Below are 22,647 nucleotides of genomic sequence, written 5' to 3' on the forward strand. Positions count from 1 at the left end.
TGTATAGTCTGTTAGTAACTCCACTCACTACTTGTAGTTGTACAGTCTGTTAGTAACTCCACTCACTACTTGTAGTTGTATAGTCTGTTAGTAACTCCACTCACTACTTGTAGTTGTAACTCCACTCTCTACTTGTAGTTGTATAGTCTGTTAGTAACTCCACTCACTACTTGTAGCTGTATAGTCTGTTAGTAACTCCACTCACTACTTGTAGTTGTATAGTCTGTTAGTAACTCCACTCACTACTTGTAGCTGTATAGTCTGTTAGTAACTCCACTCACTACTTGTAGTTGTACAGTCTGTTAGTAACTCCACTCACTACTTGTAGTTGTATAGTCTGTTAGTAACCCCACTCACTACTTGTAGCTGTATAGTCTGTTAGTAACTCCACTCACTACTTGTAGCTGTATAGTCTGTTAGTAACTCCACTCACTACTTGTAGCTGTATAGTCTGTTAGTAACTCCACTCACTACTTGTAGCTGTATAGTCTGTTAGTAACTCCACTCACTACTTGTAGTTGTATAGTCTGTTAGTAACTCCACTCACTACTTGTAGTTGTATAGTCTGTTAGTAACTCCACTCACTACTTGTAGTTGTATAGTCTGTTAGTAACTCCACTCACTACTTGTAGCTGTATAGTCTGTTAGTAACTCCACTCACTACTTGTAGTTGTATAGTCTGTTAGTAACTCCACTCACTACTTGTAGTTGTATAGTCTGTTAGTAACTCCACTCACTACTTGTAGCTGTATAGTCTGTTAGTAACTCCACTCACTACTTGTAGTTGTATAGTCTGTTAGTAACCCCACTCACTACTTGTAGCTGTATAGTCTGTTAGTAACTCCACTCACTACTTGTAGCTGTATAGTCTGTTAGTAACTCCACTCACTACTTGTAGCTGTATAGTCTGTTAGTAACTCCACTCACTACTTGTAGTTGTACAGTCTGTTAGTAACTCCACTCACTACTTGTAGTTGTATAGTCTGTTAGTAACTCCACTCACTACTTGTAGTTGTATAGTCTGTTAGTAACTCCACTCACTACTTGTAGCTGTATAGTCTGTAGTAGTAACTCCACTCACTACTTGTAGTTGTAACTCCACTCTCTACTTGTAGTTGTATAGTCTGTTAGTAACTCCACTCACTACTTGTAGTTGTATAGTCTGGTAGTAACTCCACTCACTACTTGTAGTTGTATAGTCTGTTAGTAACTCCACTAACTACTTGTAGTTGTATAGTCTGTTAGTAACTCCACTCACTACTTGTAGTTGTATAGTCTGGTAGTAACTCCACTCACTACTTGTAGTTGTATAGTCTGTTAGTAACTCCACTCACTACTTGAAGCTGTATAGTCTGTTAGTAACTCCACTCACTACTTGAAGCTGTATAGTCTGTTAGTAACTCCACTCACTACTTGTAGCTGTATAGTCTGTTAGTAACTCCACTCACTACTTGTAGCTGTATAGTCTGGTAGTAACTCCACTCACTACTTGTAGTTGTATAGTCTGTTAGTAACTCCACTCACTACTTGTAGTTGTATAGTCTGTTAGTAACTCCACTCACTACTTGAAGCTGTATAGTCTGTTAGTAACTCCACTCACTACTTGAAGCTGTATAGTCTGTTAGTAACTCCACTCACTACTTGTAGCTGTATAATCCATTTGTTTGTGTTGTTGGTCTTGGCTAGCTTAAAATTTCTCTAGGGTATGTGGGCTAGCGTCCCACCTGGCCAACATCCAGTGAGATTGCAGAGCGCCAAATTCAAATACAGAAATACTCATAACTTTAGAGTGTTTTCTATCCAAATCTACCAGTTATATGCATATCATATCTTCTGGGCCCGAGTAGCAGGCCGTTTAATTTGGGCATGCTTTTCATCCAAAATTCCAAATGCTGCCCCCTACCCTAGAGAAGTTACTGTTCCGGTAGGTAGCTAGCACGCACTCACTCATGTGGCTGCTAGGACCGTAATGAAAATGGGCATAAGGGAAGCGCTATTTTGTTTTTGTATGTAGAACCCGGGAGCAGCCAATGTTGAAAAGTAATCTTGAGACATTTTGTAATTGATTAAAGCAAGCCGATAACAAGAAAACACATTTGCTGTGATCCAATGGAGTAACCTAGGTAACAGCGGGTTGTTTTCCCCACAGGCGGGCAGGGCCGCGACGTTCTATCTAATACTGACTGGGACTATCTGAGTGAGAGTGACTTACAAAATCAATGGGGGACCCTAGAGATCAGGGCCCCTGGGAACGTGCCCTGCGTGCCCAGTCGGTAATTCGACCATGATTACTACAACGTTTGATAACTGGCTAACTGGTCAGTGACTGACATACTGTATCAAGAGAGAAACTGCCGATGTACAACCTAAATTCAAAATTTCACCTTGTATATTCTATTATTTTACGTTGAGACCCTTGACTGAGTTCCTAAAAATCTAGCGGCTGCGGGGCCCTAACCGGTCACTTAGTGGCTAGGGCCGGCCCTGGAGGGAGAGCAAGAGAAAGAGATGGGAGAGAGAGCGAGAGTTTTTTGTTTCTTTTCACTTTTGTTTATTGTTTATTTCACTTGCTTTGGCAATGTAAACATATGTTTCCCATGCCAAATAAAGCCCCTTTTGATATGAATTTAATTTAAGACAGAGAGAGAAAGAAAGAGAGGGGATTAATATCGGCGAATAGCACTTAAGGACTTACATTATTAATCAACCTGTCATACATATGTACAGTCCACTTGGAAGACCAGGGGTTCACAGGATTGGATAACAGTATCATGGAAATCTTGTCTGTTTTGGTCCATCACCTAAAGTAGAAACTACCTAGCCCAGGAGCTGTTATTCTGCATTACACAGAATGGTGACAATATCCTGGTAAGTCTCTGATTATGATTACGGCTACCTATATGAGTGTCTCCCTTTGCAGCTGAGCCTTGTTTTCGAAGCATTCACCAACACATGCATCTTTCATGTTGAAGCTGGTGGATTTGTCCTCTGTGAGCTGTAGGTTGGCTATCCCTCCTTCCTTGCCATCTGCATCACCCATACGGCAACAGGAGCTTCAATCTTCAATGTAATCATTTGCATGAATATAGCTTTGGGAGATACTGTAATGAAAGTCCTTTGGCTCTCTCCTCCTTCCTGTCTTTCTCCCGTGATGAATCCAATCCTAGCTTCTGATGAGAGAGAGAGAGAGAGAGAGAGAGAGAGAGAGAGAGAGAGAGAGAGAGAGAGAGAGAGAAGGCATCCCAAATAACACAATATTCCATATCCACCAACATTTTCGAACGTTTTTAAATCTCTGAAGCCAAACGCGGAAACTATTGATACAACTTCCTCTGCGCTCATACATTATCATAATTCATATTCGCGCCACTAGAAATCCCTGCATTAGCATGTTTCTGTTAGCTGTTACGTCCTGATAAAAAAGACACCATATTACTAAAGATGGTTCTATTTGTGATATTAGAACCTGGACCTTGTAGGAAAAAAACCCTGAACTGATCGAAATGTTTTCCCAATCAGGCAGGCTAGATGCAGTTATTTCGAAAGGAACATGCAGAAAAACCGCCAAGCTTTTGAGGTGTTATTCAAGCAACTTCGGCTATTCACCGCAGTTTTCAGCCTAGAGTTTTGTACTCACTTGAAAACAATAACATTCTTTATTACGTTGTGTTGTAGCCAAGGTAGGATAAATGTATTGTCCCTAACAAACGGGAGAAAAACAGATCGGGTAGGTTTACGAACTTCATACCCGGAGATTGGGAGGGAGCGCACATAGTGTTGGCTACCTATGATCAACTTATTTTTCTTTCACTGTGTACATTGACGGGATATATTCACAGCAATATGAAGCCTAACATTGAGCTTATTAATTATGGGTTAATATGCATATGCTTCTAACATAGACATACTTGAGATGTAGCCCATAGCCTGTCTTCATTGTTCTGTAGTGTAATTACGCACCTGGCCATTCCGCTGCCACGGCTATTCCTTTTAAATCCAGTCCCAGGAAAAGCCCGACTACAAAAACGTGTTGTACACTTGTTACGACTTATTTTCGTTAGCCCACTAATAGCCTATAGGATGATAGATGCGCGCATGCTCTTTCTCGCTGAATGTAAAATAAGCTACAGCATTAACGAGTGGAGAGGAAAGGAGAAGCCCATATTTTCTTATAGTAGGCTTATTTTAACACCGGGCGACATCCTTACAAAATAGGCCTACACCATATTTTGGCCTGCTAATGTACCTTTCTGGACCTTCTAAACTGTCGAGAATAGACCCAAACTGATCCAAATGGTTGTTGCTTAACCAAGCCTAGACTACAGTAGGCCTATGCAGTAATTTCATGAAACAAACCAGGAACGTGTGAGCGGTTATTCAAATTAGCCTAGGCCTATATATCACTGCAGTTTACAGCCTATGGACAATACTTGTGTATTCACTTGAACACAATAATAAATGCCTCATTGCCCTGTGTTGTTGTAGCCCAGGTAGATTAATGTTCTTGTGTTTAAACGTAGGCCTAATCAATAGTGGAGCTTTGCGTGCCCGGGGATCACAGAGCGCAGCCTGGAGTAATGCACTACGGAACTGCCATTTCATAATTTGTTAATACATTTGTCTTGCACTTTGACAGGTAAATATTTAGCCTATAGTCCTAATATTTAGGTAATGAATGGCCTAATATCTAGCTTCATGTTGAACTTCTTACTTCGGCTACACATCACTAGCCTCTCTCTTCCAGCTGTTTCCGTGCGCACTCAGGCTATCACTCTAAAAAGAAACGGTTCCTGAAGTACCCTTTAGGGGTTCTTCAAACTGAAACCATGGGGGAACCCCTATAAGTTCTTTGAAGAACCCTTTAAAATGGTTCTTCAAAGGACTCACGTTAATGGACCCTCGAAGAACCCTTGGAATAAGTTTTTGGGGTTCGTTTTTGAATTACTCCTCCTGACCCTTTTATTATTATTAGTAATACGCACAACAACAATAACACAATATTTCAGTTGTCAGTCATTATTCGGATTTTAGTGGCAAAGCAGAATTAAAACATCGAAAGATAAGAAACTCCCACCGAGCCCCATGTCTAATGGATATATCCTCTGGCGTGTGGATGTTAATGTGTTGTTCTCCGTATCCATAGCCAGAATGATTTTGCAGTGCTTGGTGATTTAACACGTTTCCTGTAATATTCACCAGAGGTGCAGGGAGGATGAAGACTGAATCCCCAAAAATAGTAATTATACAGATGATTAACAAAGGAGGGTGGTAAATGTAATCTGTATAGCATACCAATAGACATACCTTTGTATACCTCCTCCTCTGTGTACCTGCAGACACAGACACAAAGTGAGAAGTTCAGTCATCTGCACCCCTACAGCTAGCCTTCAACATATTCTTATAGCCTACATATTCTCACCTCTTTGTTGATTATATATCCATTCAATTGTAAATGTTCTGTGTAAGAAAGATTTGCACAAATATGAAAAGATAGATGCTTTCATCATCAAACAATCTAAATGTAGATAATACAAGGGGAAAACGTTATCTTTAAATTGAGGAGATTTTGACATTTTTCAGTTAAGTGCCTGCACCTGCTGACCTTTCACATCCAAACGTTCCAGTTGGACAGTTAGGTTCCTGCAAGAACCCCTACCAACTAAGGAGGTTCCTCGATGAACCACACCTCCCATGGGGTTCTTGGAAGAATCTTTTTGTAGGGCCATTTTCAGTGCCAAGAACCCTAAGGTTCTTCGAAAGAACTTTGAGGATCTTAGGAGAACCCTTGTTGAACCCATATTTTTTTTGCAAGGCTACTCAAACCTCTCCACAATAGGCCATTCCTCTTCTCATTAATCACGTGCAAGAAAATCTATAGGCTACAGTACACAAGCTATAGGATATTTATTTAGATCATTTTAATACTATGCCTAATAGTATATTCGAAGGAAAGAAGCAGGCTTGCTCTTGCTAATTACTTAATGTAAAACAGGTCTACAGCATAGGAAATGCACGTTGGGGAATGTTGAGGAGAGAGAGGGAGAGAGTGCATTGGTGTGATCACTGTAGGCCGGTTTTAACATTATTGCACTGATGCATTGGAAATAGTTGCACAGGATATACAGTAATGCGCACAGTGGAAAAAGAAGAACCTAAGGAATTGACAACCATTAGAAAAATGGAAATCACTTGCAAACCGCTTGAGCAATGAGGCAACAACTTGCTTTAAAAGATGCACAGCTTAAAGGGCGTTTGTTGTTGAATTGAGACGTTTAAATACGAGTTACTGTATTATTTTTCATTCGGCCTACATCTACATTGAAGTATTATTTGCAGTTGTCACCATGACAACGAAAACACCCTGAAAGCACTGAACGGTCTGAACCAGTATCTGTGTGTTAAGAGACCTCGTGAATGATCTTGTGTTACCACTTTATCATTATAGGTGGCGTGCAGTAGGATGTGTTGATCGACGACAAAACAAGTTTACATTTGAATCATTTAGCAGACGCTCTTATCCAGAGTGACTTATAGGAGCAATTAGGATTAAGTGTCTTTCTCAAGGGCACATCGTCCGATTTCACCTAGTCAGCTCAGGGATTCGAACCAGCAACCAGAACTAGCCTACCACTAGGTCTAGCTAACATTATTATCACAACAGAACTAGCCTACTAGTAGGTCTAGCTAACATTATTATCACAACAGAACTACTCTACTAGTAGGTCTAGCTAACATTATTATCACAACAGAACTACCCTACTAGTAGGTTCTAGCTAACATTATTATCACAACAGAACTACCCTACTAGTAGGTTCTAGCTAACATTATTATCACAACAGAACTAGCCTACTAGTAGGTCTAGCTAACATTATTATCACAACAGAACTACTCTACTAGTAGGTCTAGCTAACATTATTATCACAACAGAACTACTCTACTAGTAGGTTCTAGCTAACATTATTATCACAACAGAACTACCTACTAGTAGGTTCTAGCTAACATTATTATCACAACAGAACTAGCCTACTAGTAGGTCTAGCTAACATTATTATCACAACAGAACTACTCTACTAGTAGGTCTAGCTAACATTATTATCACAACAGAACTACCCTACTAGTAGGTCTAGCTAACATTATTATCACAACAGAACTACTCTACTAGTAGGTCTAGCTAACATTATTATCACAACAGAACTACCCTACTAGTAGGTCTAGCTAACATTATTATCACAACAGAACTAGCCTACTAGTACGTTCTAGCTAACATTAGCGAACTTGAATGAAGAAAAAAATACATTTACACGTATACTTACTTACTTGACTTATTTACTCTAGAAATTGACTCCGTCAAATAATTGACTCTGGAAAGTTTGCCACCAGCGCGCTGCAGTAGGGAAGTAAAGCGGAAGTCGAATCCACCACTCCATTGTTTGGCCTTGCCCATAGCAACTTTGGAAAATGAGGTGAATACAGTAAAACAAAGGGAAGAGGCGCCGTTTGGGACGCAGTCAGAGATGACTGAGCTATCTGACTCCGTCTACCCTTCCTGGACAGCAAGCTCTATAGGGCATACATGCAGTTACAGACAGCTCTTGCACTGAGGTGTGTGTGTGTGTGTGTGTGTGTGTGTGTGTGTGCGTGTGCGTGTATATTTGTGCGTGTGTGTGTGTGTATATATTTGTGCATGTGTGTGTGTGTTTATATATAGTGTAACCATGTATATCCGGGAGCATTGTCAGATCAGAACCTCTGCACCCTCCCAAAACCTTCAACTCAATAATTAAACCAAGGATGTATCTCTGTGGGATACAATAGGATTTAAAACTAGGTCAGCGTCACAAATGTCTCCCTAGTCCCAATACAGTACACGGTCAAAAGTAGTGCACTACGAAGGGAATAGGTGCCACTTGTGACACACTCCTAGTTCTTGTTTCTGTTCCCTCATAAATCATTTTACTTTCCTCCCAGAAGAGAAATGCTTTTAGCTTCAGTCTGTGTGGTTCGAGTCAACAATACACAATACGTTGGGTTGGTTCGCATCCTGAGGTGAAATGATTAGCTAGCTGTGTTATAGCCACTAAACGCACCCCAACAGAGAATTAAAGTCTGTGTCTCAAATATCAATCTGTTCCAGAACTATGGGCCCTGGTCAAAAGTAGTGCACTATAATAGGGAATAGGGGTCCATATGACTCTGGTCAAAATTAGTGCACTATAAATAGGGGATAGGGTGCCAACGTTAGCCAGCACCATACGTTAGCCAGCACCATACCGCCCTGCATCCCACTCCTGGCTTTCTTCTGAAGCCACGCAGGGTTGGTCCTGGTCAGTTCCTGGATGGGAGACCAGATGCTGCTGGAAGTGGTGTTGAAGGGCCAGTAGGAGGCACTCTTTCCTCTGATCTCAAACAGTAATATCCCAATGCCCCAGGGCAGTGATTGGGGATGTTGTCCTGTGTCGTCTTTTGGATGGGATGTTAAACGTGTGTCCTGACTCTCTGTGGTCACTAAAGATCCTATGGTACTTATTGTAGGGGTGTTAACCCTGGTGTCCTGGCTAAATTCCCAATCTGGACCTCATACCATCATGGTCACCAAACATCTTACAATTGGCTCATTCAACCCCCCTCCTCTCCCCTGTAACTATTCCCCAGGTTGTTGCTGTAAATGACAATGTTCTCCTTCATCCCCCCTCCTCTCCCCTGTAACTATTCCCCAGGTTGTTGCTGTAAATGACAATGTTCTCCTTCATCCCCCCTCCTCTCCCCTGTAACTATTCCCCAGGTTGTTGCTGTAAATGAGAATGTTCTCCTTCATCCCCCCTCCTCTCCCCTGTAACTATTCCCCAGGTTGTTGCTGTAAATGAGAATGTTCTCCTTCATCCCCCCTCCTCTCCCCTGTAACTATTCCCCAGGTTGTTGCTGTAAATGAGAATGTTCTCCTTCATCCCCCCTCCTCTCCCCTGTAACTATTCCCCAGGTTGTTGCTGTAAATGACAATGTTCTCCTTCAACTTACCTGGTAGAATAAAGGATACGTTTAAATACACTCTTAGAAAAAATGGGTTCTTCGGGCTGTCCCCAGACGAGAACACTTTTGGGTTCCAGGTAGAACCCTCTGTAGATAGGGTACAACCAAAAGGCAACCAAAAACGATTCTTCAAATGGTTCTCCTATGGGAACAACCAAAGAACCCTTTAAGGTTGTAGATAGCATTTTTTGTTAAGAGTGTATTGTTGACTGCTTGGATTGTGTGGAGGAGAAAATTATATATATTTGAGGGAGATATTACTTTCAGGCCCCCATGTAATTCAACTATTTTCATGGTTTTGTAAACTGCAAATTATTATTGACTAGAGTGGTGAACAGAGAGGGGGTGTAATTTCAACATGATTAAGTTGTATAAGTATTATCATGAACATATTAGCTTCTTTTGACGGCAATTATGTTTTTTGAAAAGATAAAAAATGTTTACTTCCCTGTGATGAGAGAAACGAAGGCGTGGTATTATCCTCTTTGTGTCTGAGGTGTTTTGACTTTCTGTTGTCTAGGAGACACCAGAAGGCATTTGAAGATAACGGCAATTTTGGAAAACAGAGCTACTTCTCATTCATCCCCTTTTCTCTGAAATTGGCACGTGTCAACGTAAGCATTTCACTGTAAGGTCTACTACACCTGTTGTATTCAGCATTTCACGGTAAGGTCTACTACACCTGTTGTATTCAGCATTTCACTGTAAGGTCTACTACACCTGTTGTATTCAGCATTTCACTGTAAGGTCTACTACACCTGTTGTATTCAGCATTTCACGGTAAGGTCTACTACACCTGTTGTATTCAGCATTTCACGGTAAGGTCTACTACACCTGTTGTATTCAACGCATGTGACAAAACATTTTTGATTTGATTTGTCGAAGTTTGGCGGTCAGAGAGAAAATAGTGCTCACTGTCTGAGTGACTTTTTTGTGAATTTCTCTGTTGTGAATTTACTTTAGGAGCTGGTCTGCACCCACGGGGCACAGACGTCAGTTTAACTTCTAGTTTTGATTGACATTTGGTTGAGTTGTCAACTAACGTGAATTCAAATGTAAAATCAACACAAAATGTCACCATTTAGGTTAAAAGTTGGGTGAAAAATTACTAAATGACCTTCTGTTGAAGACTGTAAAAATAATCCAATCAATTTTCCACATTGATTCAATGTAGATTTTTGGGGGGTTGAAATGATGTGGGAAAAACATTGATTCAACCAGTTTTTGCCCAGTGGGAACTGACACGTGGTCTAATGGACCAATCCCTAGTGGTAAAGATGTTATCTTTAGGCTCTGCTCAGATCCGTTTCCTGGACTCACATTAAGCCTGGTCCCAGACTAAATGTCAAGGTATTCGTCGTCGGAAGATGAGGAATCAACGGACCAAAGCGCAGTGTGGTAAGTGTTCATGCTTTCTTTATTAAAACTGAACACTAATAACAAAGAGAATAACCGAAACAGTCCTGAAAGGTGCAAACACTAAACAGAAATTAACTTCCCAAAAAAACCCTGTGCTACCTAAGTATGGTTCCCAATCAGAGACAACGATAGACAGCTGTCCCCGATTGAGAACCACACCCGGCCAAAACATAGAAATACAAAAACATAGAAAAAGGAACATAGAATGCCCACCCAAATCACACCCTGACCAAACCAAAATAGAGACATAAAAAGAGCTCTAAGGTCAGGGCGTGACACTAAAAAGCATGTCTAATGGTGATTTTTAAATTTGAGTGATCTTTAGTCCAGGACTAGACTTAATCTGTGTCCAGGAAACCGATACAATAACTTTTCATGTGCAGTGGAAGGTGATTTGCAGATGAGTGATTCCCCATAGAGATACAATATTCTGTGGATGTCCCAATGTCTCCCCAGAGGCTGGCTTGGTCCAAATTATAGCCATTCAACCTGTTGAATAATGAATTAGGTGTAGTGACCTTGGTACTACCTTAGTGCTTTAGCCCAAGGGGTAAGGAGATATTTTGTGGATGATATTGATGATTGTAGTAGTTACTCATTGATTATAGGTGTAGAAATTGATGGGGTGGCAATATGACCTTGCCATTGGCTCCTTGGCTGGGACTAAGCTGTTAAAAAAAAACTCTCTCCTTGGCTCCTCAAAACCTCAGAGAGAAGGCATGAGAATATTGTAAAAGGGATTGTGCTGCTGAGATAGAAATAATAGGGTGAGTCCCAAATTACAGTATAACATACTACTTTGACAAGGGCCCATAGAGTTCTGGTTCAAAGTATTTTCCCTAAATAGGGAATAGGGTGTCATTTTGGAGAATATTGGTGGAGGAGATCAGAGGACACGACTCCATTGGGAGTCTCCAATTGTTAGTTTACCATTTTGTCTCTTGGACATGAGCAACATTTCTTATCAGACAGATGGACTCATTCAGAGGGGAACCAATCAAAAGACCAATCTTCACTGTAATTAACAGTGATTGCAATTTGAGATGTCAAAATGTTTCAACAGACATCAGACTCTGCAATCAGTGGTCACAGCAATTATAGTTTATATTTTGCTGTATTTTTACCCAAATACAGTGTAAACATATGTTTCCCATGCCAATAAAGCCCTTTGAATTGAATAGAGAGTGAGAGCGCGAGAGGGAGGGAGAGCGCGAGAGGGAGGGAGAGCGCGAGAGGGAGAGAGGGAGGGAGAGCGTGAGAGGGAGAGGAGGGAGGCGTGAGAGGGAGAGAGGGAGGGAGAGCGTGAGAGGGAGGGAGGGAGGGGGAGGGAGAGAGGGAGGGAGAGCGTGAGAGGGAGAGAGAGGGAGGGAGGGAGGTGAGGGGAGGGAGGGAGGGGGAGGGAGGGAGGGAGGGAGGAGGGAGAGAGCAGGAGAGGGAGGGAGAGAGAGAGCACGAGAGGGAGAGAGGGAGGGAGAGCGTGAGAGGGAGAGGGGGAGGGAGGGAGAGAGGGAGGGAGAGCGTGAGAGGGAGGGAGGGAGGGGGAGGGAGGGAGAGAGGGAGGGAGGGAGAGAGCAGGAGAGGGAGGGAGGGGGAGGGAGGGCGCGAGAGGGAGGGAGCGTGAGAGGGAGAGAGGGAGGGAGAGCGTGAGAGGGAGGGGAGGGAGGGGGAGGGAGGGAGAGAGGGAGGGAGGGAGAGAGCAGGAGAGGGAGGGAGAGAGGGAGGGAGAGCGAGAGGGAGGGAGGGAGAGAGCGTGAGAGGGAGAGGGGAGGGAGAGCGTGACGAGGGAGGGAGAGAGCAGAGAGAGGGGAGGGAGGGAGAGAGAGCACGAGAGGGAGGGAGAGAGAAAGCAAGAGAGGGAGGGAGAACAAGGGAACGAGAGCGAGAGAGAGAACAAGCTAAACTTCAAGAATAAGAATGAGAAGAGGTCATGGCCCTCTGTGTCCTTTATCTATGTCATTTAATGAGCAGCACAATTGGTTTCAGCTGACAAAGAAGTAGAATTAGTGTGACCATTCAATGACTTGAATAGAATTCATCAATTAAATGTCATAGACAATGAAAAAACAACAAATAAACACTTGGTCCCTGAATTAAAGCGGTTGTGTTCCCTCTTCAGCTAGAATGGATGATCTGTAAATAATAAGGACCTGTGAATCAGTGGAGGCTGGTGAGAGGAGCTATAGGAAGACCGGCTCATTGTAATAGCTGGAATGGAATAAATGGAACGCTATCATATACATCAAAGATATGGAAACCACATTTGACTCCATTCCATGGATTCCATTCCAGCCATTACAATGATCCCATATAGGTCCTCCCACCAGCCTCCACTGCTGTGAACCTATGGTGCTACGCCAGTCTAAAAAGAAGGTTTGTGAGCCCAGCAAACTGGGAACATTAGCTAAGATTCCCATTAAGTTCTAGTTAGGGATTTATCTAACATCTATAGTTTATTATATTCTGCTGTGTTTTTACCCGGGTACAGTGTAAACACGTGTTTATCTAACATTGGGAAGACATCCCTTTTTTAGGAGAATATATTTGAATCTTCAGAACTGCAGATGTGGCCTTGTGTTTTTTTCTTAGTCAAATATGGTCAATCAGGACACAGAACACAATTTCTGATTTATTAAAATGCTCTCTCTCAACCTCTTCATATGCTGTATGCTTGTAACACTGTATTTTAGGATTGTCTCTCTTCATCACTCGCGTTGAAAGGTTTATGAAATGGGATTTTAGTTGGATGGAGATTCCTTTAAATATACTGTATTCTTGTGTATTCGTATGCTTCTTAAATACATAAGTCTTTCAACACGTGTGATGAAGAAAGAAGATCAATGTTCTGTGTCCTGATTGACCATATTTGACTGAAAAAAGAACACAAGGTCACATCTGTCCCTTGGTGGCACACAGGGTTAATTAATCTGGCAAAAATAACCAAATGTTGCAAATTCAAACCCCACATGTGCAGATTGCCAACATGTAAAATATATATATATATATATATATATATATATATATATATATATATATATATGGTTGTTTTTGTAGGATTAAATGCTGTGCAAATGTTCTGTGAAATAAAATGTTAAAAATGACATGTGTCTGTATCAACAGGGCTCAAATGTAAATTTCCATTTACATCTGGAGAGAAACACAATTGGGATGTATTTCAATCTGCTTTAATGAAAAACACATTTGCAATGCTGAGAATGTTGTGGTAAAACATAAATATAACATTTTCTAAATGTTCTTGAAATGTCCAGACGACATCAAAGACAATGTATTGTGTGAAAATCAATGGAATATTATGTTAAACCTAAAACCAAATATGCTATGAATGTCATAAAAATGTCCTTCTTACAACATTAAGGGGATGTCTTGTGCAACCTAACTTTAAACATTGTATGAATGTCATCACAACTGAGCATTGTTCCCACAACCTAATTAAGTGTTCTGGGAACCTTTAAAGAACTCCGGAAGGCTGATGAAGTGTTCTGGGAACCTTTAAAGAACAGACTAAATGTGTTCTGGGAACATTTTAAAGAACAGACTAAATGTGTTCTGGGAACATTTTAAAGAACAGACTAAATGTGTTCTGGGAACATTTTAAAGAACAGACTAAATGTGTTCTGGGAACATTTAAAGAACAGACTAAATGTGTTCTGGGAACATTTAAAGAACAGACTAAATGTGTTCTGGGAACATTTAAAGAACAGACTAAATGTGTTCTGGGAACATTTAAAGAACAGACTAAATGTGTTCTGGGGACATTTTGAAGAACAGACTAAATGTGTTCTGGGGACATTTTGAAGAACAGACTAAATGTGTTCTGGGAACATTTTAAAGAACAGACTAAATGTGTTCTGGGAACCTTTAAAGAACAGACTAAATGTGTTCTGGGAACATTTAAAGAACAGACTAAATGTGTTCTGGGAACATTTAAAGAACAGACTAAATGTGTTCTGGGAACATTTAAAGAACAGACTAAATGTGTTCTGGGAACATTTAAAGAACAGACTAAATGTGTTCTGGGGACATTTTGAAGAACAGACTAAATGTGTTCTGGGGACATTTTGAAGAACAGACTAAATGTGTTCTGGGGAATGTTCTTGTAAGATTAGGTGAATGTTTTTTTGCACCCAAAAAATATAATCATCTGCGCAACTGGACAGTTTTTGTGTTTTGAGAACATACAGTGGCCTTCAGAAAGTATTCCTACTCCGACTTATTCCACGTGTTATGTTACAGACTGAATTCAAAATTGATTAAACAAATGTTTTGACTTACCCATCTACACACAATGACACTAATAAAAACATGTTTTTAGAAATGTTTGCAAATTTATTGAAGATCAAATACAGAAATATCTAATTTATATATATTCATACCCTTTAGTCAATACATGTTAGAATCTCATTTGGCAGCGATTACAACTGTTAGTCTTTCTGGATACAATATTAGATTTTGCAATATTTGCAAACTATTCTATTCTATTCTATACGTTCTTCAAGCTCTGTGTTACGGGTTTTGGTTTTTCCGTTTATGTTTTGACGTTGGATTTATAGCACGTAGGGTGCACCGATTGGTGTCACCTCATTAGTCAGTATGTGTTACACCTGTGCAGGTTGCCATCTCGTTAGTGGGAAGGTGTTTCACCTGTGCTGGACCGGGTGCTATTTCAGAGTGGCTGGCCCAGTGCTCCAGTTACCTTGAGAGATGTGGAGGGTCAACACCTTTAGTTAGCTCGCCCGATTTGAATTCTAGAAAAACATTCCTTTATCTGATTTTGTTTTTGCTCCACCATTTTGCTTCCTGTCTTTAAGTTTGGTGTGGGTTTTTTGTTGTTTTACCCCTTCTTGGGCAAATTTAGTGTGCACTCATGTTGGGTGTCTTTTAGGTCCCAGTTGTTGTTGCTCGTCAACTTTCTGTGAGTGTTTTTCAGAACCCCTCCTAAAACCATCCCTGTTTTGTTTTGGTTGTTGTCAGTGACTCTGTTAGTTCCCACTTGTGTTTTGAGCAACATTTTTTAAAGAGTTTTTCTTGCTGGGGAACATAACAAAATGGGGGCTCGTCTGGGATCTTGTTTCCCATGAGTCACTCTAGTCACCTACTCTGAAGCTCTGCTGTGCCCTGATATTTGAGTGTTCAAAATACATTTTTTTGTGGTAGAGTTTCTGTTACTGTCATCCACCCAAAGGGATTATCAGATTGGGGGAATCATTTTGAAAGTTAAAAGATAAACACACAGGCTAATAAAATAAAGCCTTGGACTTCAAGTTGGATGAATTGGTGGAAAACACCACTTGGGAATTTGCTCATCATTGCAAAGCATTACAACACCCCTTTGATAAAAATTAAAGCATTACACCACCCCTTTAATAAAAATTTAAAAAGCATTACACCACCCCTTTAATAAAAATTTAAAAAGCATTACACCACCCCTTTAATAAAAATTTAAAAAGCATTACACCACCCCTTTAATAACAATTTAAAAAGCATTACACCACCCCTTTAATAAAAAATTTAAAAAGCATTACAACACCCCTTTAAAAAAAAAAAAGCATTACACCACCTGTCAGCGAAAAGGATCAGAGGACCAATATGCGGCGTGGTAAGTGTCCATGGTTCTTTTAATACATAAATGTACATATGGAAAACCTAAACAATCCTATCTGGTGCAAAGACAGGAACAATCACCCACAAACACACAGTGAAACCCAGGCTACCTAAGTATGATTCTCAATCAGAGACAACTAATGACACCTGCCTCTGATTGAAAACCATACTAGGCCGAAACATAGAAATACCCCAAAACATAGAAAAACAAACATAGACTGCCCACCCAACTCACGCCCTGACCATACTAAATAATGACAAAACAAAGGAAATAAAGGTCAGAACGTGACACCACCCCTTTAATAAAAAATGTAAAAGCATTTTACAACACTCCTTTAATAAAAAATAAAAAAGCATTACACCACCCTTAAATAATTAAAAAAAGCATTACAACACCCCTTTAAAATAAAATAAAAAAGCATTACACCACCCTTAAATAAAAATGTAAAAAGCATTACAACACCCCGTTAATAAAAATGTAAAAAGCATTACAACACCCCTTTAATAAAAATATAAAAAGCATTACAACACCCCGTTAATAAAAATATAAAAAGCATTACAACACCCCGTTAATAAAAATATAAAAAGTATTACAACACCCCTTTAATAAAAATATAAAAAGCATTACAACACCCCGTTAATAAAAATATAAAAAGCATTACAACACCCCTTTAATAAAAATGTAAAAAGCATTACAACACCCCTTTAAAATAAAAACAGCATTACGACATCAAGGTGGTATCTGGTGATCCAAAAGCAGTAGTCAAAAGAGTTTATCGGTACTGCTTTAGTGGAGGAACAAATGCTTTGGTTGATGAAAACAATGCTACGAGTAGTGGTGTGAGTCCTGTAGATGTGCAACTGAGGGAGATAGAACTAAAGGCACAACATAAATTAGAGAGTTAGAGCACACGGAAAGACCAGAAGAGTGTGCAGCAAAACATCAAGAATGTCAGATTAAGAGAGATAGATCTGGAAGTACCCCTGAATTCAGCCACGCCATCTTGAACCCTCAACAGAGTTTGATCTTGGTCTCAACAGTCGTCCTGTACCGTCTTTATACAACAAAAAGAGATGGGTGATTATTTGACTCTGAGCGGATTGCCACATCACTAAAATGGCCACGGGATATTTAGTCACTGCTCCTCCAAAGTGTTCTGGTGGGAAAAGATCAAAGTCTGCACTGTTTTATCTCTTGATCAGAGTTCAGATTATGACACACTGTTAAAGCTGCTATCCGTTGGGCTTATGAGTTGGTCCCAGAGGCATATAGACAACAGGTCCGTAAATTACAAAGTCATGTTGAGTTCGCAAGGGAACAAGCATTTATTTTTGATCGGTGGTGTGGTTCTCAAGAGGTCAAGAAACTGGAGGATTTGAAGACACTCATACTTCTCGAGCAGTTAAAAAAATTGCCTTCGTGAAAGGGATGCTACCTACATTTATTTATGAGCACAAGGATCTCACTCTTGAGGAAGTTGCCGTTCTTGCAGATGAGTTTGTGTTGACACATAAAAGTACCTTCACAAACAGAGCACCCAGTAGTATCCCCTATGCAGGAAGCAATCCAGAGAGGTCCCCCTCCTACTGCCAGATTTCAGTCCTTTTCTACAGTGCCCAAAGATAAAAATCATCAGAAAACTTTTTTTTCGCATCTGCTAGTTTTTCATTACAATACACATTATCTCTCAGTGTAAGTTGAAACAGGAAAATGATAGAGAGAGAAAAAGCTGTTTTTTCTTGTGGGGGCACTCCAGCCCAGTAAGTCTCTGGTTGGGACTAAACAAGATTTTGGATCAGATGTGTATGAACCCTTCAGACGGGTTCGTGTTTCTGCACAGTGGCGATGGTGTTAAGCAGTCGGTAAAGATACTGAAAGACACTGGAGCAGCCCAGCCCTTCATTTTGGAGGGTGTTTTGCCTTTGTCTGACACTCAAGTTGGTTGATGATCATTGCCAGACAGCCACAAGTCTTGCCATTGATTTTCAAGCGGATTTCAGTCAAAACTGTAACTAGGCCAAAATTCAATGTGTTTTAGGTTATTGTGCTACTGAAAGGTGAATTTGTCTCCCAGTGTGTAATTGGAAAGCAAACTGAACCAGGTTTTCCTCTAGGATTTTGCCTGTGCTTAGCTCTATTCCATTTGTATTTGTATTTTTTTTTTTTTTTTTTTTTTTTTTGCTAAGGTGTATGTAAACTTTTTTGTATTTTTTTGTATTTTCTTTTTACCCCAATTTCGTGGTATCCAATTGTTAGTAGTTACTATCTTGTCTCATCGCTACAACTCCCGTACGGGCTCGGGAGAGATGAAGGTCGAAAGTCATGCGTCCTCCGAAACCCAACCAAGCCGCACTGCTTCTTAACACAGCGCGCATCCAACCCGGAAGCCAACCGCACCAATGTGTCAGAGGAAACACCGTGCACCTGGCGACCTGGTTAGCGTGCACTGCGCACGTCCCGACACAGGAATCGCTAGTTCGCGATGAGACAAGGATATCCCTACCGGCCAAACCCTCCCAAACCCGGAGACGCTAGGCCAATTGTGCGTCGCCCCATGGACCTCCCGTTCTTGAAAATATGAAGTACTCAGTGATGTGTTGGATTTGCCCAAACATAATGACACATTTTTTGCAGTTTTACTTTATTGCAAACAGACTTGCATGTTTTGGAATATTTTGAATACGTATTGACCCAAGACATTTCAGATATTAATTTTTAATTCATTTGTAAAAGTTTCTAAAAACATAATTCCACGTTGACATTATGGGTTATTGTGTGTAGACCAGTGTCACATAATCTCAATATAATCCATTTTAAATCCAGACTGTAACACAATAAAATGTGGAAAAAGACAAGGAGTGTGAATACTTTGCGAAGGCTCTGCATCTTTTAAAGAACATTAAATGTGTTCTGGGAACGTTCTTGTAACGTCAAGTGATTTAGTTTTTCACCCTAAAATAAACATTGTAAAATAATCCGCACAACAGGACAGTTTTTGCGTTTTGGGAAAATATATTTTCGTTATCAAACATAATGAAACATTCTTGGAACCTTTAAAGAACAGATTACATGTGTTCTGGGAACCTTCTTGCAACATCAGGCAAATGTTTTATACAAACATTGTATTATCATCTCCACAAATGGTTTGTTTTTTGTGTGTTGAAAACACAAAACATGAAAACATTTTAGCTGCAACCTAACAAATGCTCGGTGAACTTCACAGAACCAATTTTGGTTTGCTGGGGGCTCTGTTCTTTAATCATCAGTGCTTCTTTTCATGATGATGTCTCCGAATGGAGAGGGCTTGTAACACACAAACAAATGTACATGCACACACACACACACACACACACACACACACACACACACACACACACACACACACACACACACACACACACACACACACACACACACACACACACACACACACACACACACACACACACACACACAGTACACACAGACATGCATGCAAACTCATACACACACATACCCTGCTTCACTTAACAAGGAGGGCTCACCATCTTGCATCAACCTGAACCAGATCATACCATCCCTGTGTTGTGCTCTGTCTCTGTCTCTGTCTGTCTCTCTGTCTCTCTGTCTGTCTGTCTGTCTCGCTCTCTCTGTCTCTCTCTCTCTCTCTCTCTCTCTTTCTCTCTCTCATAATATACAGTTGAAGTTGGAAGTTTACATACGCTTAGGTTGGAGTCATTAAAACTGGTTTTTCAACCACTCCACAAATTTTCCGAGAGGCTAATTGACATCATTTGAGTCAATTGGAGGTGTACCTGTGGATGTATTTCAAGGCCTACTTTCAAACTCAGTGCCTCTTTGCTTGAAATCATGGGAGATCAAAATAAATCAGGCAAGAATTTGTAGACCTCCACAGGTCTGGTTCATCCTTGGGAGCAATTTCCAAATGCCTGAAGGTACCACGTTCATCTGTACAAACAATAGTACGCAAGTATAAACACCATGGGACCACGCAGCAGTCCAGTCATACCGCTCAGGAAGGACTTTGGTGCGAAAAGTGCAAATCAATCCCAGAACAACAGCAAAGGACCTTGTGAAGATGCTGGAGGAAACAGGTACAAAAGTATTTATATCCACAATAAAATGAGTCTTATATCGACATATCGCTCAGCAAGGAAGAAGCCACTGCTCCAAAACCGCCATCAAAAAGCCAGACTACGGGTTGCAACTGCACATGGGGACAAAGATCGTACTTTTTGGAGAAATGTCCTCTGGTCTGATGAAACAAAAATAGAACTGTTTGGCCATGATGACAATTGTTATGTTTGGAGGAAAAAGGGGGAGGTTTGCAAGCTGAAGAACACCACCCCAACCGTGAAGCACGGTGGTGGCAGAATCATGTTGTGGGGGTTCTTTGCTGCAGGAGGGACTGGTGCACTTCACAAAATAGATGGCATCATAAGGTAGGAAAATTATGTGGATATATTGAAGCAACATCTCAAGACATCAGTTAAAGCTTGGTCGCAAATGGGTCTTGCAAATGGACTTCCAAAGTTGTGGCAAAATGGCTTAAGGACAACAAAGTCAAGCTATTGGAGTGGCCATCACAAAGCCCTGACCTCAATCCTATTGAAAGTTTGTGGGCAGAATTGAAAAGGTGTGTGCGAGCAAGGACGCCTACTAACCTGACTCAGTTACACCAGCTCTGTCAGGAGGAATGGGCCAAAATTCACCCACCTTGTTGTGGGAAGCTTGTGGAAGGCTATTTAAGGGCGATGCTACCAAATACTAATTGAGTGCATGTAAATTTCTGACCCCCTTGAAATGTGATGAAAGAAATAAAAGCTGAAATAAATCATTCTCTCTACTATTATTCTGACATTTCACATTCTTAAAATAAAGTGGTGATCCTAACTGACCTACGATGGAATTTTTTGACCACAATGTCAGGAATTGTGACAAAATTAGTTTAAAATGTATTTTTGCTAAGGTGTATGTAAACTTCTGACTTCAACTATTCAATGAGTTGCTCTTCATAATCACTAGACAGACAGAGTGGACAATACGATTCCACTTCATAATCACTAGACAGAGATGCTCTACAGATGGTCATACTATCTATTGATAAGAAACTTCTTGCTGAGATTACAGTTAGGGTTAGAGTTTAGAATAAGGGTTAGGGTTAGAGTTTAGAATAAGGGTTAGGGTTAGAGTTTAGAATAAGGGTTAGGGTTAGAGTTTAGAATAATAGTTAGAGCTAGAGTTTAGAATAAGGGTTAGAGTTAGAGTTTAGAATAAGGGTTAGGGTTAGAGTTTAGAATAAGGGTTAGGGTTAGGGTTAGGGTTAAAGTTTAGAATAAGGGTTAGGGTAAGGTTTAGGGTTAAAGTTTAGAATAAGGGTTAGGGTTAGAGTTTAGAATAAGGGTTAGGGTTAGGGTTAGGGTTAAAGTTTAGAATAAGGGTTAGGGTAAGGGTAAGTAGATAGTTAGTTGAAAATGTTACTGATTGTCTGTAGAGCATCTACAGCTGGACTATCCAAAGAAAGTGTTACACAGACTGATTGTAAATGATTGTAGTGTGGAAGGTTTCTGTGGCACCAGGACACAGATATCATTGTTAGTCCCAAATGGCACCCTATTCCTTCTATAGGGCACTACTTTTGACTAGGGCGCATAGGGTTCTGACTTGACTAGGGCCGATAGGGTTCTGACTTGACTAGGGCCAATAGGGTTCTGACTTGACTAGGGCCCATAGGATTCTGACTTGACTAGGGCCGATAGGGTTCTGACTTGACTAGGGCACATAGGGCTCTGGTCAAAAGTACTGCACTATATAGGGAATATAGTGCCATTTGGGATGTAAACATATTAGTGGCCTTCCTAATTGCCCTATACAGGCTGAAAGGCTGGAGTTCTGAATAATGAGGTAATAGAAGAACCCTATTTCTACCTTATGATTACTGTATTGAAGCAGACAGAGGCTTCAGTTCTGTCAGTCCATGGTCTGCTTTCTTTGTTTTGTTTATCCTACATGCTGACTGCTAGGTTGAGGTTTTCCCAGACCTCGTGGATGACTGCTAGGTTGAGGTTTTCCCAGACCTCGTGGATGACTGCTAGGTTGAGGTTTTCCCAGACCTCGTGGATGACTGCTAGGTTGAGGTTTTCCCAGACCTCGTGGATGACTGCTAGGTTGAGGTTTTCCCAGACCTCGTGGATGACTGCTAGGCTGAGGTTTTCCAAGACTTAGTGGATGACTGCTCTTTAGGTTGAGGTGTTCCCAGACTTAGTGGATGACTGTTCTTTAGGTTGAGGTGTTCCCAGACTTAGTGGATGACTGCTCTTTAGGTTGAGGTGTTCCCATACTTTGTGGATGACTGCTCTTTAGGTTGTGGTGTTCCCAGACTTAGTGGATGACTGCTCTTTAGGTTGAGGTGTTCCCAGACTTAGTGGATGACTGTTCTTTAGGTTGAGGTGTTCCCAGACTTAGTGGATGACTGCTCTTTAGGTTGAGGTGTTCCCAGACTTAGTGGATGACTGCTCTTTAGGTTGAGGTATTCCCAGATCTAGTGGATGACTGCTCTTTAGGTTGAGGTATTCCCAGAT

General features: G+C 40.8%; 1 long non-coding RNA gene across 3 annotated transcripts; it reads right to left on the reverse strand.

Moving 5' to 3' along the window:
* Positions 1–2,533: 2,533 nt before the first annotated feature.
* LOC118374548 (uncharacterized) lies at positions 2,534–7,447 on the reverse strand. Of its 3 annotated transcripts, none has more exons than XR_004823628.2 (4): positions 7,318–7,447; positions 5,305–5,330; positions 5,075–5,183; positions 2,534–3,167 (listed from the first exon to the last, which is right to left on the reverse strand). It is a non-coding gene; the product is annotated as an uncharacterized LOC118374548 (long non-coding RNA). The 3 variants fall into 3 exon arrangements; XR_004823627.2 differs by lacking the exon at positions 5,075–5,183 and adding an exon at positions 5,420–5,457 and having other exon boundaries at positions 2,534–3,170; XR_004823629.2 differs by lacking the exon at positions 5,075–5,183 and having other exon boundaries at positions 2,534–3,170.
* Positions 7,448–22,647: the final 15,200 nt, after the last annotated feature.

This window comes from Oncorhynchus keta, chromosome 28 (genome assembly GCF_023373465.1).
Source record: "Oncorhynchus keta strain PuntledgeMale-10-30-2019 chromosome 28, Oket_V2, whole genome shotgun sequence".
Classification (NCBI taxonomy): domain Eukaryota; kingdom Metazoa; phylum Chordata; class Actinopteri; order Salmoniformes; family Salmonidae; genus Oncorhynchus; species Oncorhynchus keta.